The following is a 15,646-nucleotide window of genomic DNA, read 5'->3' on the forward strand; positions in this document are numbered from 1 at the left end:
TATATACAAAAGTATCAATAAAAATGTATCACCAACTGATATCAAACCATCAAACAATATTGGTAAACAATGTTCTGTCTTATGCTAAGCTAGTAAATAATATGATAAAGTTCTCCAATGCAATGCTTGTCATGTCAGGAAAATGATGCAGTTGCCAGAGGCTTGCAGAGTGATCGATATGGAACAGTAGCTGCCCACCTTTGCTCTGTGCTGGCTTCATCAGAATCTGGAGTTTGAGAGCCAGGCTAGTAGGTAGCATTGGGCCTTTCCCTCTGCACAGAAAGTCAAGGACCAACGTAATCCACTGGTGAGAATTCAACAGTTTTAATTGCATGCCACTGCCAGTGGTAGCCATTATTGCTGCATGAGAGTGCAGCAATAATATTGCTCAGCTGAGCAATTCCACATTCTACAATGCATTTCTAAAAATGGGGGTAGCACAAACAGAAAAATATGATTATTAAACTAGGCTTTATATGAGCACCAAATTTTGTACATTTGTAGCAGACAGTATGCTCTTGATCTGTGCCAAATTTGGGAAGATTTGGAGAAAGGGTATATAAGTTATGATTTTTTTAAAAAAAACAAAACCATTTTATGTCCGCCATTCAGAAATAGGTGACTCTAAACTACTCAGATTTAAAATTGCTCACATAAATTGAAAATACAGTGGTGCCTTGACTTATGAATGTCCCAATTTACAACCATTTCGAGTTATGACTAGCTCTGGCTGCAAAATTTTGCTTCGACTTGCGGTTGGAGCTTCGAGTTGCAACCAAAAAGAGGCAGGGGAATAAGGTAGGGAATTCAAATTGCTAACCATTGGTAACCGAAGAGGTTGCTTCTTTGTAACTCTTTCGCCCCAATGGTTAGAGTGAGTGCTATCAGAGGAGGCTTCGGACTGCCTGGTAAGGTAAGGTGCTGCTTTCTGCTTTTAAAAAACTGTTGTGGGTTATGCAGCATGGTTTTGGGCTGGGGGGTTATGTTTCTGTGCTGTGATGGGTCTTGGAGGGTTTGTTTGTGTTTTGGGAGTTTTCCCCCTTTTCTGATGGGTCTTACAGGGTTTGGTTGCTTTTTGTTTTGCATTTTTTGCATTTCCGATGGGTCTTGCATGCTTGGCTTGCTTTCTGCTTTGCATTTTTTGCATTTCCGATGGGTCTTGCATGCTTGGCTTGCTTTCTGCTTTGCTTTTTTTGCATTTCTGATGGGTCATGCACTCTTGGCTTGCTTTCTGCTTTGCTTTTTTTGCATTTCTGATGGGTCTTGCATGCTTGGCTTGCTTTTCTTCCTCCCCCCCGGCCAGAACGGATTAATTGCATTTCCGATGCGGCTTCTAATGTTTTGTAAGATTTTTTGTAAATTTTTTGGCAGGAACGGATTAATTGCCTTTCAGTGCATTCCTATGGGAAATGGTGCATCGACTTACAACCATTCCAAGTTACAACCATCTTCCAGAACGGATTAAGTTCGTAAGTCAAGGCACCACTGTACCAATCTTCCTTATTTTAAAAGAGAATTTTTGTTTATTTGGAAAGAATACAGGCTGTAGTGACTGAAATACTGGTCCTGAGAAAAGGTCTTTCAAAAAAGAGAAACAGTGATTTCTTCTCACACTGAGTGTGTGTGGTAGAGATTTGCCAGCCACAGTTTTGATACATTGTAGCTTGGTCAGTGAGAACTGTAACCAGAGGTCACAGTTATTACCAGAAGAAGTAAAGAAACAACAACCCAGATCTGCTTTAAAGAAGGTAATAGAGTGACAGTGTAGCAGAAGGGGGGATATTCTGCTATGTATCTTCAGGGAATTAGCATATTCTCAAAAGCCTTCAAGAATACAATTAGCATATAGTTTGGTAAGGCACATTCCAAGTATTGTGTTTTGTCCTAGTGCTTTCTGTAAGCATTTTCTTAGGATTTCTGAGTGCAGTTTGACAAAAGTTTTCACAGGGGAAATCAGCTCCAGGTCTGGGGCCATCGGAACTTTTGAACCTATCAGTCAGGATTGTGATTTCCGACTCACTTCTGATGTGTTATGATTATATGAGTTAATTATCTCTAAAGTTTACTGTCATGAATAGCTCTGCAGAGAACTTGCCAACAAAGAGCGGTAGTTTTCTTTATTGAATCTCTTGTTAGGTCAACCACTTTTCCTACTGCCCCTCTCCCTTCCTAGAAATAAGGCCTTTTCCAGCAGGTTCTGCTCAAATATTGCAGCAGTGGCTTCCTTTTTCAAGTCAATCTATCCTATGTTAGCTCTTCTTACTGCCCTCCTTTTCCCAGCAATATTGTCTTTTCTGGTCAGTTCTCTATTCTCAATATATGTGCCTAGTAGGATATATGTAGTATGACCTTGGTTCCGAGTGGCAATCTTTGCTAACTCCCTCAGGCTGCCTACTCCAAGGAAAGGGACAGAACAATAGCTTTCTCGTCAGCATTCTGAGTGGGTGTGGCAAGACTTGTTTGCCTGAGAGGTTAGAGAGTATAAATGTTTCTCCAGTGTATGTGTTGTAACTACTCACACTTTTGCTTTGCCATTTCATTAAGTCCAAATACAGCCCTTTGAAATATTTTGGCACAGAGGGATGACAGCCGCATCCTAGCTGTTCTTGGTTAGGTAAAGGTAAAGGTTCCCCTTGACATTTATTCCAGTTGTGTCTGACTCTAGGGTGCAGTGCTCATCCCCGTCTCCAAGTTGTAGAGCCAGTGTTTGCCCGTAGACAGTTTCTGTGGTCATGTGGCCAGCACGACTAGACACGGAAGGCCATTACCTTTCCACCACGGTGGTACCTATTTATCTACTCGTATTTACATGCTTTTGAACTGCTAGGCTGGCAGGAGCTGGGACAAGCGACAGGAGCTCACTCCGTCACATGGATTCGATCTCATGACTCCTGGTCTTCTGACCTTGCAGCACAAAGGCTTCAGCGGTTTAACACACACACACCAGTGCCACCACATCCCTTGCTGTTCTTGGTACCCTAACTTTAACTACAGCAACCATAGTACAGATTACCTTCTGGGATTCCCTAGCACTAGGTAATTCTTTGAGGGAAATTGCTACTGGAATGTTAGTGTCATGTAACTATACTTAAACATTCATTTTTAAAAGCCAGGAAATTCATTTAAAAAAAAAAACTGTTTATGAAAGTGGGGTATTTTGCTTCTCTATCCATGACTCAAAATGCTAGGAAATGTCACAATACTCTTGTTCAATACTATGCCCATGTTGCCAGCAGGAAAAAAGATGCCAAGCTGTATATAGAAAAGGCTGATGGAATATTGATGAGACCCATGTCAGCAGTCAAGATAGTCTATAGGATACCCTTTTGTGCTCACTAGTATTCACAAAGAGATACCAAGCAGGGAAAAATCCCAGAACTCGATTCCCGTTTTCATCAGTTGACCATTTCTCGACCAAACACAAAACAATTGCTAGGGCTGTTTTTCAACAAAAAATATTGTGCAACAATATGGGGCCATTCCTTGCTGTTTTGAATCATGGATATAGAAGCACAGTATCCAACATTTATAAACCAGAGATCTTTGGAAGAATTAAATTGTAGAGTTGTTCTCAACACTTTTCTTCTCTGAAAAAGATGTTCTGTCCCCAAATTGTGATTTCATGCTGTTCTAAAACCTTTAAAAGAACAGCAGTGCTTGTGTGGGGGAAGAAGCAAGAAGAACTATGGGAGGAGGAGGTAGGATCCAAGGAACTGGGGCTGGGAGCGCAAGGAACATAGAAGCCCTGTTTGGCTGTGCTCTGACTAAAGGGCCCCATCGCTTCGTCCATTTTTATGTTCCACTCTCCAGCACCCAGGCAGAGCAAGAGGAAGGGTTTTGTGCATCCCAGCAGTGGAGCTTCCATTGTTGGCATCGAGGGTAGATGTGCTGATTGCCGCTTAATTAATTCCTTTGAAATCCTTCAATATATAGAATATGGCTCACAGGAAACAGATCAGCTCTCCATGGCTGGAGTCATACTCCTGCTCCCACCACAACAATGCTGTCCTTCCCCATTTCTGTCAAGCAAAAACACCATCAAGTTGAGCCACTGGCTTTCAGAAGAAGAAGCTGGCCAGGCAGTGACAACTGAATGGGTGGTCCTGGAAAGCCAGGCAAGGCTATGATGTAATCACTTGGCAGCAACATCCTGTGCATTGTTATATCAATTATCGGTATGCATGAAATAGACATATATGCACATAGGCACACACACATATGCACACAGACAAAGTAGCAACACTCCAGTTCAAATACAAAGAAAACTGCAGGACACATAATTATCTGGTTGCTTCTTTACGTTTCAATTTCTTCCCAACTCATCTGGTTCTGCTCATAATAAATTATTACATGTATTTACACATTGTCTGAAATATACTAGAAGGTTGCTCTCTCTCAATTATTATTTTTCAATTACCAGGTTTTAAATTCAATGATACATTTGAGGAAAGTTTGAAGTCTCCAGGTCTTTTGTCTGCCTGTTTCAATGCTTGCTGCTACATTTCCTAAGAGAAACATGATCTCATTTTTATTTGTTTTACTTCTAATATGTTTCAAATAGCTTCACCACAAATAATTCCATAGGTTCTCCAGTTGCACATATTGCTAACATTTCATTTATCAGTGGTTACAAAAATAATACATCCCCTTTGCCCAGCAGTTTATTAGCTGAATTTTCACACAACTCTAGAACACTTTGCAAAAATTGATCTGTCGTATTGTTCAGTTACTATCCCAGTTAAGTTTTATAGGTGGAGAAGTGGAGGGGGGGGGAAAACATATCTTAATCGTTGACCTGGAAAGAAAGAAATAAGAAAGTCTCAGACTAGCCTTGTCATAATAAGGAAGTGTGACCTCTATATGTTGAAGAAAATCTGTGTGAATTACAGCGACTACTATAATGACCAATTGCCACTACAGTTCCTGCTCCTTAACTGACCACAATCGGAGTGATAGCTGCTGAACACATCAACAAAAAATATGACAAAGAGGAAAATGATCTCCCATAAAACTGAACATGCTAATATTTACATTCAGATGCAAAATAATAGAAGGATTTTTAAAAAAAAATAATTTAAATTCAAGTGAGAAGACTGCAACCATGTGGCCTGTGTGCTAAGTGTTGAGGGGGAACTTTCAGGTCTATCATCTACACTTCTGTGGCTCTGTCTTGAAATCAGGCACAGGCCAATTTAAAGATGGATATTTTCAAAAAGGGGGCTGTCCTCTGCCAGCCTTTCAAACAGAGGACTATCCTCTGTACAAGAGGACACGTGGTTATCCTAGCTGGGAAAGATGTATAACCAGAAGAGCTTGGGAGTGTAAGAAAGGCAGAAATACTCCTAACTGTTAACTCAGTTATGACCATGTGGCTTTAACAGCAACTAGAGAAATGTAAACACAGCTTAGCTATCTCTCCTGGGGAAGAAAGGGTTAATTAGTCTCAGTAAAACATTGACAGCCACCAGGGACTCCCTCAAGTAAGATAAAAACAAGCTTGCACCTGGATGCTGGCACTGGCAGACAGACCCATTTCTGGACAGCTATTTTGCTCGCATGCTTTGTTCTGCCAGCTGCTTTGGATGCAGGTGGAAAGATGGACTTTGCTATCTATAAAAACATATTTTTAAAAAATTAGTGAAAGGCAACTTCCGCTTCAGCTCCCGAGGGATCAAAGTTAGTCTATCGCTATGCTAGCAAGAAAGAGTGTGCAGTGTGGGCAAGCAGAGAGGCAGGGGGGAGAGAAACTGAAGATGGAGGTCTCTCTGTGACAAAAAGAAAATATGTACAGATTTTGTACATTTTTGTGTGGGTAAAAGGAATTGGAGAGTACAGCTAGCTGCCCACAATGGGGCCACAGCACATATTTGGGCCAAGTATCCAATTCAGATAAATTAATTCCCACATAGGAATGTGATGTCCTTCTTTGACCAGGGAGCTATTGTTTCCATGCATATAGGCGAATGGGGTGAGATGGATCACTCCACAAGCTTGTAGGAGTGTTCTCATGAACGACGGCCAGCAGAGCAGCCCTCACAAAGATCATGCAGATTTGTGTTGTGTCTTTGTTTGTTGAAATTAAAAAGATCCACCTGCTACTGAACGTTGAGCTTCCTGGCACAGTAGAAAAAGCAGCCACCATGAATCAAGATTCCTAAAAAGACAACAAATCTGGAGGAGGATCACAAGGCCCTAGTCTTCCAAAGAAGGGCACCACTTCATGTTTTGTTTTGTGGGGGACAGAGTGAAGGCTCAACAGCTTCCAAGGGCCCACTACTGAGAACTTTTTTAGAAATATGATCATGTTTTAATAATGCTTGTTTTGCTTACATTTTTTTATACCAAAGAGCATTTGATCTGAAACATGGGCAGCCCTCAATTCCATGAGAAATTCATAATCACATGATTAGGAATATGATGAAATGTGTAGCCTACATAATTAAACTGTAAACCACCCAGAGTGCCATAAGCACTATGGGGTGGCATATAAGCAGCAGACTTTAAATATCCTGCTGAGTTCTTGGCTTGCAAAGGTCACCACAGAAGCCTTCTGCCACGGCCTTTGTTTTGACCTTTGGTCAATACAGTAGCAGGGGGCTTATTTCCACCGTCTGTTCTACAGACCCCCAGGACTCTTCAATGGTAACACCACACCCTAAACAAGAAAAAGTTACAAAATATCAGCACCAGTTGTTTCATTTTGGGGTTTTGTGAGGGTGGGAGTTGCAATCCATTCTATTCTAAAAGCTCCATTCTTTCCAGGAATTGAAAAAATAATAATAATTGCCCTTTTAAAAACAACAACAGGAGAGGGAATAAAATAAGGCACAAAAATTAGCTGTTGAGCCTCATGCAGTCCTGCAGCTAAATTTTGCCTCCCACAACCAATGCTACAGCATGATGGGTTTGGGTAACAGACTGACAAACTCAGATAACAAAAGGAAAAACAGCATTCTACTACATGTGCTGTTTTACTATTTTGGTGCCAAGCTTGATATGGTATCAGGTGAGAGTATCCTAAATATAAGAACTGCCGTTGCCTCACCTCCTTCAAGAAGTGCCTTTTTTATGCCATCCAACATTATTTCTATTGCTCTTGCCAAGAGAAAATGCCCTCACAATGTTGCTTTCAGCTGTACAACAGCCTGATCTAGCTCTCCAGAAAACTGTGAGAATTTAAAAATAGGCTGGGATAGGGTACCATGTACACTCTGTTGAGCTTCCTGGATGAACTGTAGGATATAAATGCAATAAATTGATAAAACTTCTGTATGCAGTACATGATATCAGTCCCTGTTGTAAATGTTCACTGTACTGTACATGAGGTGAACTGCCTTGGCCCATTCCAATCTGGATTCAAGCCATGGTGTGATACTGAGATGGCACAGGTTACACTACATGATGGCCTCTTACGGAAGGTCAACAGGGGATGATGTATCCTGCTGGTTCTTCTTTATCTCTTAGCAGCTTTTGATACTGTTGACCATGGTATCCTTCTGGACAGAGATCGTGATCAGAGGTCCAGCATTCAGCTGGCCCTGCTACTTCCTCAAGGACTGTGTCCAGAGAGTCCAGCTTGGGGACAATTTTTCAGCTTCTTGAACCCTCAAGTGGGGGATGCCTCGGGGTCATCAGTATCCCCAATGCTGTTTACCATCTATGCTGGGGGTAGCAGCAGGAGATTTGGAGTAAGGTGTGATCAGTATGCTGATGACACACAACTCTACGACTCCTTCACCACCATAACAGTGGATGCTGTTTGGATGCTTGAGCAATGACTAGCTTCAGTTCTGGAATGGAACAAGGCCAATAAGCTCAAACTGAACCTGGACAAGATGGAAATTCTGCTCCTGGGAGGCCCCGGTGATACATCTAGACTGGACGGTATGGCCTTCCCATTTAGGAATCAAGTTCATAATTTGGATTCTTCTGGACCTGGTTCTTTTTTGAGATTCCCAGATTGCAGTCGTGTCCAGATCTGCCTTTCACCAGATGAGCCTTATTGCCCAACTCCATCCCTACCTAGATGAGGGTTCACCCAGAATGCTGGTGCATACAACGGTCATTTCCCAGATAAACTACTGTAATGCTTTCTATGTGGAGCTTCCTCTGAGGCTGACCTGGAGAACTGGTGGCTCATTCCAGTTCTGGCTCATCTCCACTGGTTACCCATTGTGTCCCAGATCAAGTTGAAGGTTTTGATGCTTACATATAAAGCCCTTCACAGTTGGGGACCGCAGTACTAGTCTCTCTCACCAAGGTCATTTGCTTGACGCACCAGATCCTCCTAGGCTAGGCTCCTCCAGGTAGCCACCATGAGGGAGGTCTGGAAATCATCCACAAGAAATCAGGCTTTCTTCATAGCGGCACCAACTTTGTAGAAGCAGCTCCTAACGGAGCTACACCTGGGCCCTTCCCTGTTAATGTCTAGAAGGCAACTTAAAACACCACTTTTTCAGTGAGGCCTTCCATACTGACCCTGCTGGATTTTTTGCCTCTTGCCTACTATCATATAGAGAATTTGCCCTTGATGCCTCTTGTTTTTATCTTGCTAAAAGTCTCTCTCTTACTGCCTATATATGTATATGGCACCTAACACCCTAGGATTGTTTTGTTTTGTTTTTTTAAGGCCACAAATTACTTTCTCAGATTGTAGGGAGCACTGCAGGTGCACATGGTATAGAGCTATGTGTGCCTATTAATTTCTATATCATGGAAAGCAACCTCATAAAATAGCATCCAACTTATTTTTATGCATAGAAACTGAGTTTAAGTAAAAAGAAGTGAAGTGAGAAGGATTCCCAGACATTTTCAAAGGGCTAGACATAGCCTTTCAGACAACAATAATCATCCCTGAGGCTACATTTTTTAAGTCTGTGACTGTTAGATCCATTTTGGAGGAATCCATCTTTTTGTGTACTCAACACTGAACTAGGTGTGCAGAAAAGAGAGGTTACCTACCTGTAACCATAGTTCTTCTAGGGGTTCTCTGTGAATCCACACAATTGGGTTGTTCCGTGCCTGTCTCAGAAGTTTCCAGAGCTTAAAGACATGTGATTAGTAGGATGTTCCCTCATGGAGTGCATGTTCCACCCCCCCCAAGTCCCCTCAGTTTCTGTAAGAGTCCGCTGCTGTCATAGGCTTATATAAAGACAATGTGACGGACAGAGGGGAGGATGGGCAGGATGTGTGGATTCACAGACAACCACTAGAAGAACCATGGTTACAGGTAGGTAAATTCTCCTTCTTCTTCATGGCCTCTGTGAATGCACACAATTGGGTGACTGACAAGCTCACTTACTGGATGATGGGACGTCACAGTAGAAGAGATGTCAAGACTGTTCTGCCAAAAGCAGCATCTTTCTTTGCATGGACATCAAGATGATAGTGCCTCACAAAGGTCAATGGATTAAACCATGTAGCTGCACAGCAGATGTGTAGAGGTTGACATGGGGTGAGGAGGATGGCATTCAAGTGGAATTTTTGAAGTCGAATGACGGTTCATTGTATGAGTGGAATTGGAGGGAATAGTTAAAATAGGCCTCCAACCCATTCTATCATAAAGGCATCTTCGAGTGAGTTTGTGTTGACACCGGCTTGGGAGCAATACCATTGGCACTTGGTGTTGATCTCAGAGGCAAAGAGATTGATGGGTGGAACACCCCATCAGTGGCAGAGGAGATCGAAACTTCGTTGTTCAGTGCCCATTCGTGTGTCCTTGTGGTAAAACGATTGAGATGGTCTGTGAGAAGGTTGTCGTGTGCGGTGACATGGACTGCTACGGGAAAGATGTGGTGTAGGTAGCACCATTCCCAAAGTTCGACTGCCAGATAAAGGAGCGAGAAGGAGTGGGTACCTCCCTGCTTGTTTATACAGCGCTGTAGTATTGTCTGTAGCTAGCTGTATTGCTCGTCCTGCAATGAGAGGTAAGAAGGCATGGAAGGCCCTGATAACTGCTAAGAGTTCGAGATGGTTGGTGTGTAATAATTCTCATTTTGTCCATAGACCATGTATCTCGTGATGTCGACAGTGAGCTCCCCATCCCGATGGGCTGGCATTGGTGGTAACCTGTATGGAGAGCTGTAGAGGTTGAAAGGGTCTGCCTACCATCAAATGAGGAAGGAACATCCACCAGGTGAGTTGACTGGTGAGTTCTGATGTTACTATGAGACATTTAGAAGGGTGGTCTGTTATGGGATTGAATAGTGATAGGTACCATGATTGTAGGGACCTCATTTTGAGCTTTGCGTGCTGGATAATGGCTGTGGTAGAAGCCATGAGCCCGAGGAGGTGTTGGGCTTGATGCACCGATACTGAAGCTAGAGGTCAGAAGGGTTGGATGGCTCATGTTAGTTTGGTGATTCTCTCTTGGAGGAGAAAGGCTCTGGCTCGACGGGAGTCGAAATACGCCCCGATGTAGGTGGCGGTTTGTGCAGGCTTGAGATGAGATTCGGCAAGGTTTACTTTGAGTCTGAGATCTTGAAGAGTATCAAGAGTTAGTTGGGTAGCTCTGATTGCGTCATGATAAGAATTAGAGACTATTAACCAGTCATCTATGTACGGGAATATGGTGATACTTTGTAGTCGGAGGTAGGCTGCGACTGGTGCCATGCATTTCGTAAAGGTCCTTGGTGCCATGGAAAGTCTGAACAGGAGAGCAAAACTGGTATGAAACATTGTCAAATTGGAATCATAGAAATTTGTGATGGAGTGCATGAATAGAGATGTGAAAGTAGTCATCTTGAAGGTCGATGACAACAAACTAGTCTCCCTGTGAAAGGAGAGGGATGATAGTGTTGAGGGTCAGCATTCTAAAGCGTCTGGGTCGAATGAATTTATTAAGGCTTCTGAGGTCAAGAATAGGGCGGAGTCCTCTATCCTTTTGGGGACTGTAAAATATCTGGAGTAAAATCCATCATGCAATGTAGGGGAAGAGACTATGAGTATGGCTTGCTTTTGGAGAAGAAGGGAAACTTCTTCGCAGAGAGCTAGTAAGTATGGAGTCATCCAATAGTGCCAGAGGGTGGGGTACATTGAAACTCAATGAAATAGCTGTTTTGGACAATAGAAAGAACCCACTGATGAAGGGATGGAGTCTGGTTTGAAATGTATATAGAAGGGGTCTATGGATACTGCTTACCCTTCTTTTGTGGGCGTCGAAAGTGCTGTCAACGTGGTTGTGGCTGTTGAGGTCGAAAGGAAGGCACGGTAGATGTAGATGGGGCTGAATGGTCGATATGGTTGCTGGTATGATTGAAACTGATGCCGAAAGAAGGGTTGTCTTTAGAATTGAGGATGCTGATACCAATAAGGTTGTGGGTGGAATATAAGCGTGCCGTTTTGTGGATTTTGTGGAGATTGTCCATGACCTCGTACATTTTGCCATTGAAAAGGCGAGCACCAAGGTCTTCTATCCTCGTTCTAGTATCATCTGAAAGGCCTGCAGATCTCAGCCAGGCATGATGCCTCAAGGCAACAGAAGTGGACGTAGCCTTAGAGGCTGCATCTGTGGTATGGCGGGCAGCGATTCTTTGCTGTTTAGCCAAGGTTGAAGCCTCGGCATGGATATTGAAGGCTTCTATTTTGGTGGTGTCTGTAGTTGCTTGAATGATAGGTAGAATCCTATTCCATAGCTGGCGGTGGTACGCACCCATAGCATCTTGATAATTAGCGACCCTCATAATAAATGATGTAAGGGAATAGAGCCGTCTTCCAAGAATGGTATTTTATCTTGATTCAGGTCATCAGATCCTTTTACTGGTGGCTCTTCAATGTCAAGCTGTAAAGATTTTGCCATTTGCATAACCATTTGGGAATGAGATGTAAAATTTTCTGGTGGGGATGGAGGGTGGTTCTCACTAGCATCAGAAGATCAGAGTAGGCAGATTAGAGGGTGATTCCGAATGTAGAATCTTAAAAGGAAAGGGATGATTGTGAGGATGATCCGTGTGGTGGTTTGGTTGCCTACGTCGATGGTAGTGATGGTGAAGGTACTTGATGTGTGGGAGGTATACCAGACAATGTTCAATGTCAGGAGCCGGGGGAGGCTCTTTGTAGGTGGTGGTAACGTAGAGAGAGGTATGATGTCAAAAGTGCTTGGCTTGCTTGGGTTGTGGTTGAGATCCTGGTACCAGAAGAGTACATTTAAGGGCTGATTTTGTAGGGATTGACCTATGGTGAGTCGATGTTGGGTAAGCCAAAGTTGAACAGTGTTGATGTTGTGGTGGTGAAGGTGATATGGAGGGTGAATATCGTGGAGAAAAAGCATATCTCGCTCTCCTTGGTTCATTGTAATAGGCCTGTTCAGTGAGGTTTTCAGAATAGTAAGGGTCGTAGTGATGATACCGCTCCCCATAGTCATCTCTGGTCGGATACTGAGATAGTTTGGGATAATAGTACAATTTCCTGTGTGAGGGGGCATATTGAATTGCAGAAAGGTGTCATTTCTTCGTCCGGTGTTTATGAGGAGAGTGATAAGACTACTCTGAGTCAGAAACCTAAATAGGTATTGCCCAGCCTGATGATGTAGGGCTTGAATGGCCCGAGGCAAGGCTGGAGTGAACATCAGCCAGAGATAGGCCAGAACTCGGCGAGAGGCTAGCAATGGAGGCTGCAGCTTGAGCTGGTATTAGAGTCTGGTCATCTCTATTTGAGATTGAGCCTCTGGATGACTCCTCGAGGATGGGTGATGGGATCGCCATTTGAGATGGATCTATTTGGGTCGATTTTGTAGGCTTTTTAGTTTTCTTAGGTTTAATTTTGTCTTTCTTTTTCTTAGACAAGTCATCCGGACGGGTTGGAGTTTTCGACGTGGAAGTTGAGCTTGACTTTGAAGCGGACTTCGAAGGGTCTTTTTGTCGAGGTGATGGAGTTGTCGGGCTGGGTATTGGGTGAGAGGGTTGTTGACGTTCCAAATGCAGAGTTGGAGAAGTTGTTGGATCCATAGAGGCCAGATTAAGAGACCTTTCTGAAAGGTAAGAGCAAAGTCTTTGCAGGCGTAGTTTCAAAGTGGGCAGGTGTGCGTTTGATGTTGTTCCCTTAAGCAGAAGAGGCAACGGTCGTGACCGTCGGTAAGCGGGATCTTGTTTGTGCCAAGCATGCACTGCTTGAAGGGTCCTGGGGGGCATAAAAGTAGGGGAAAGGGGAAGGGAAAGGTGGTGATGGGGGGAAGAAAAATGTGGGAAGAGAAGAAAAAACAAATGGAGGAGATTAAAAAAGGAAATGGATAATTTACAGGAGAATGTCCAATAAAAGAGATGACTGAAAATATAAAAGAAATTATTGAAATAGTTAAATTGATCTCAGTACTCGCTCTAGTGTTCCAAAGCGGTGGCAAAAAGGAACTGAGGGGACTTTGGGAGGGCGGAGCATGCGCTCGATGTGGGAACATCCTACTAATCACATATCTTTAAGCTCTAGAAACTTCCAAGACTCCCTACACAGGTGCAGAACAACCCAATTGTGTGCATTCACAGAGGTCATGAAGAAGAAAGTACAGAGCCCCCCCCCCCCCCCCGATTTACAATGGCATACTTTGGAACCTCACTTTTACAACTTTTACAACATTACCCTTTTGGGCATCCAAAACTCACTTCTGCAACCACTGTGAAGGGCACATTTATATCATCAAGCACAGCAGCAAGAGGACACAAATGAGAGACACAAGAGGTTGGAAGGGAGCACCTAACAAGCAGGAAAGGAAAGGCAGTATGAAAGAGAAATGAGGAGAAAGAGAAGACTGCAGAGGAGCAGCCAACAAACAAGAAAGAAAGAGAAAGGAGGTGTGAGGGTGTATGAAAATCCTCCAGGAACCATATCCCTATTTTAGTATTGAGGCTAATGGGAAAATAGATTTGACACGTTTTGAAACTGTCATCAGGAAACCAACAGGGTTGCAAGTGTTGTTACCTGTAGTAGCTACATGTATTGTATGTACTGAATGATCCAGTCATAATCAGATATGACAACTATTTGTCCTTCTCAGTGGAGGTTTCACAGTTTCACAGCCAGTGGTCTGATTTGTGGGGGGTTGGGGTGGGGGGTGCCTCACTCTCATCTTCAAATGTTGGGACATCCCTAGGACTGGGTGGATTATAATGGGGCCTTTAAACCTGAGATGTACAGCCCCCCTCCATCGCTCAGACCACAAGCTGCACCCGGGACAAGGTAGAAAGCACTTTTGCATTTGAATTTGAGTTGCTCAGGTCAGCCTCACAAAGGCTAGAATACAGGAATAGCCATAATGAAATCAGCCCTTTTTTGCACTGCAGAGGACCTGATATATGAGGGAATCATCAAGGGATAGAAACATTATTCATCAAAATGCAGAAATCAATTAGATGTACATATGTGAACAATCCAAACAAATGTTTTCTAGTTTCGAATAGGTGGCATCCCCTTGCCCATTCTCTACACAGAGAAGCAAAGACTCTCCCGTGTAGGACAGGCAGTTCGGCACTTTGCAAAAAAAATGATGAGAAAAGGCAGATGAAATTGGAACTATGGTTGTGAAGGAGGACAAATGTAATGTTTCTCCCTGCAAAATGTGCCCACTACTGGTTCTGTTTGTCAAAATGCAACCTGACTGTTGAAGATATTGGGATTCCTTTTCAAATACAGAAAGATTTTGCACATGTGCATTGTATGAGATGTTTGCCAGAGTGTTGAAATAACTAATTATAATAAACACATACTTTGGGTAAACCTAACTACTTTGGGGAGAAGGAAGTTGTTACAAAATCACCTTGCAAAAAAACAATATAAACAAGCAGTTACATTTAGTTACATTTTGATATGAGTAATTTGTGGTTCACTTTCAAACTTAACTTTTAAAGAGCATTTTATGATGCATTTGGGCAGCAGTTTTTCAAGTTTCATGCCACTCTCTTGTTCTTCTTGAGAGGTGAGGGAAGTATGGTTTCATAGTACAATACGTAGTTGCATTGGTTTAATAAGTAGCGGGTAAAACAACAAGGTCTTTTGCCGATTGTGCTTCATTTCCTTTTGGTTGTTTTAATACATTATGCAGTTGGGCAGGGCAATCCTCTAAGGGGAAGAAGATCAAAACAGAGATGGAAGAACGCCAAATTAAATCTCTAAAGGCAGCAATAATGTTCCTCAGGTATGTGATGTATAGCATATTTGTTTGAAATGATCACATTCCTAAAAACACCTTCTTTAGAGCCAAAAGTGAACAACCCCAAGCTAGTTCATGTTTATGAAACACAGTTCATTCTTATTCACAACATGTTAATAAGCAATTTTATGTCTGCTGGGTTGTGTTCTCTTTCTCATACACTGTGGTCTTAAATGTGATGGCAATTAGATAAGCATAACCAAAGAAGGAAATAGGATGTTGGCAGAACTTTACAACCCAGGTGTTCCTGGAAGGCAAAAGTTCTCTGGGCTGCCGGTCGTTCTACAGTTTTCACATTTGGAGTTCAAGTCTGAATGGCTGTGAAGATGTTTGCTCTGTGACAGAGCAACTCAACTTCGCATCAGATCTGCCCGGACAGCTGTGGGTTTCAACAATGGGAGGCATTGTTAGGTCAATTTTAAACTGGGTCCTTAAAGTTAATGTGATTATGCAAATGTTACTCTAACTACCAGGGCTCTCACAAATGAACACATTGTCACATTTCATTAT

The 15,646-nt window shown here is 42.8% G+C and overlaps 1 long non-coding RNA gene across 1 annotated transcript; it reads left to right on the forward strand.

Moving 5' to 3' along the window:
• Positions 1-953: 953 nt before the first annotated feature.
• Positions 954-15,124, forward strand: LOC144585960 (uncharacterized). The gene is made up of 3 exons (XR_013540612.1): positions 954-10,135; positions 12,779-12,974; positions 15,029-15,124. It is a non-coding gene; the product is annotated as an uncharacterized LOC144585960 (long non-coding RNA).
• The last annotated feature ends 522 nt before the right edge of the window (positions 15,125-15,646 follow it).

Source organism: Pogona vitticeps, chromosome 1, assembly GCF_051106095.1.
Source record: "Pogona vitticeps strain Pit_001003342236 chromosome 1, PviZW2.1, whole genome shotgun sequence".
NCBI lineage: Eukaryota > Metazoa > Chordata > Lepidosauria > Squamata > Agamidae > Pogona > Pogona vitticeps.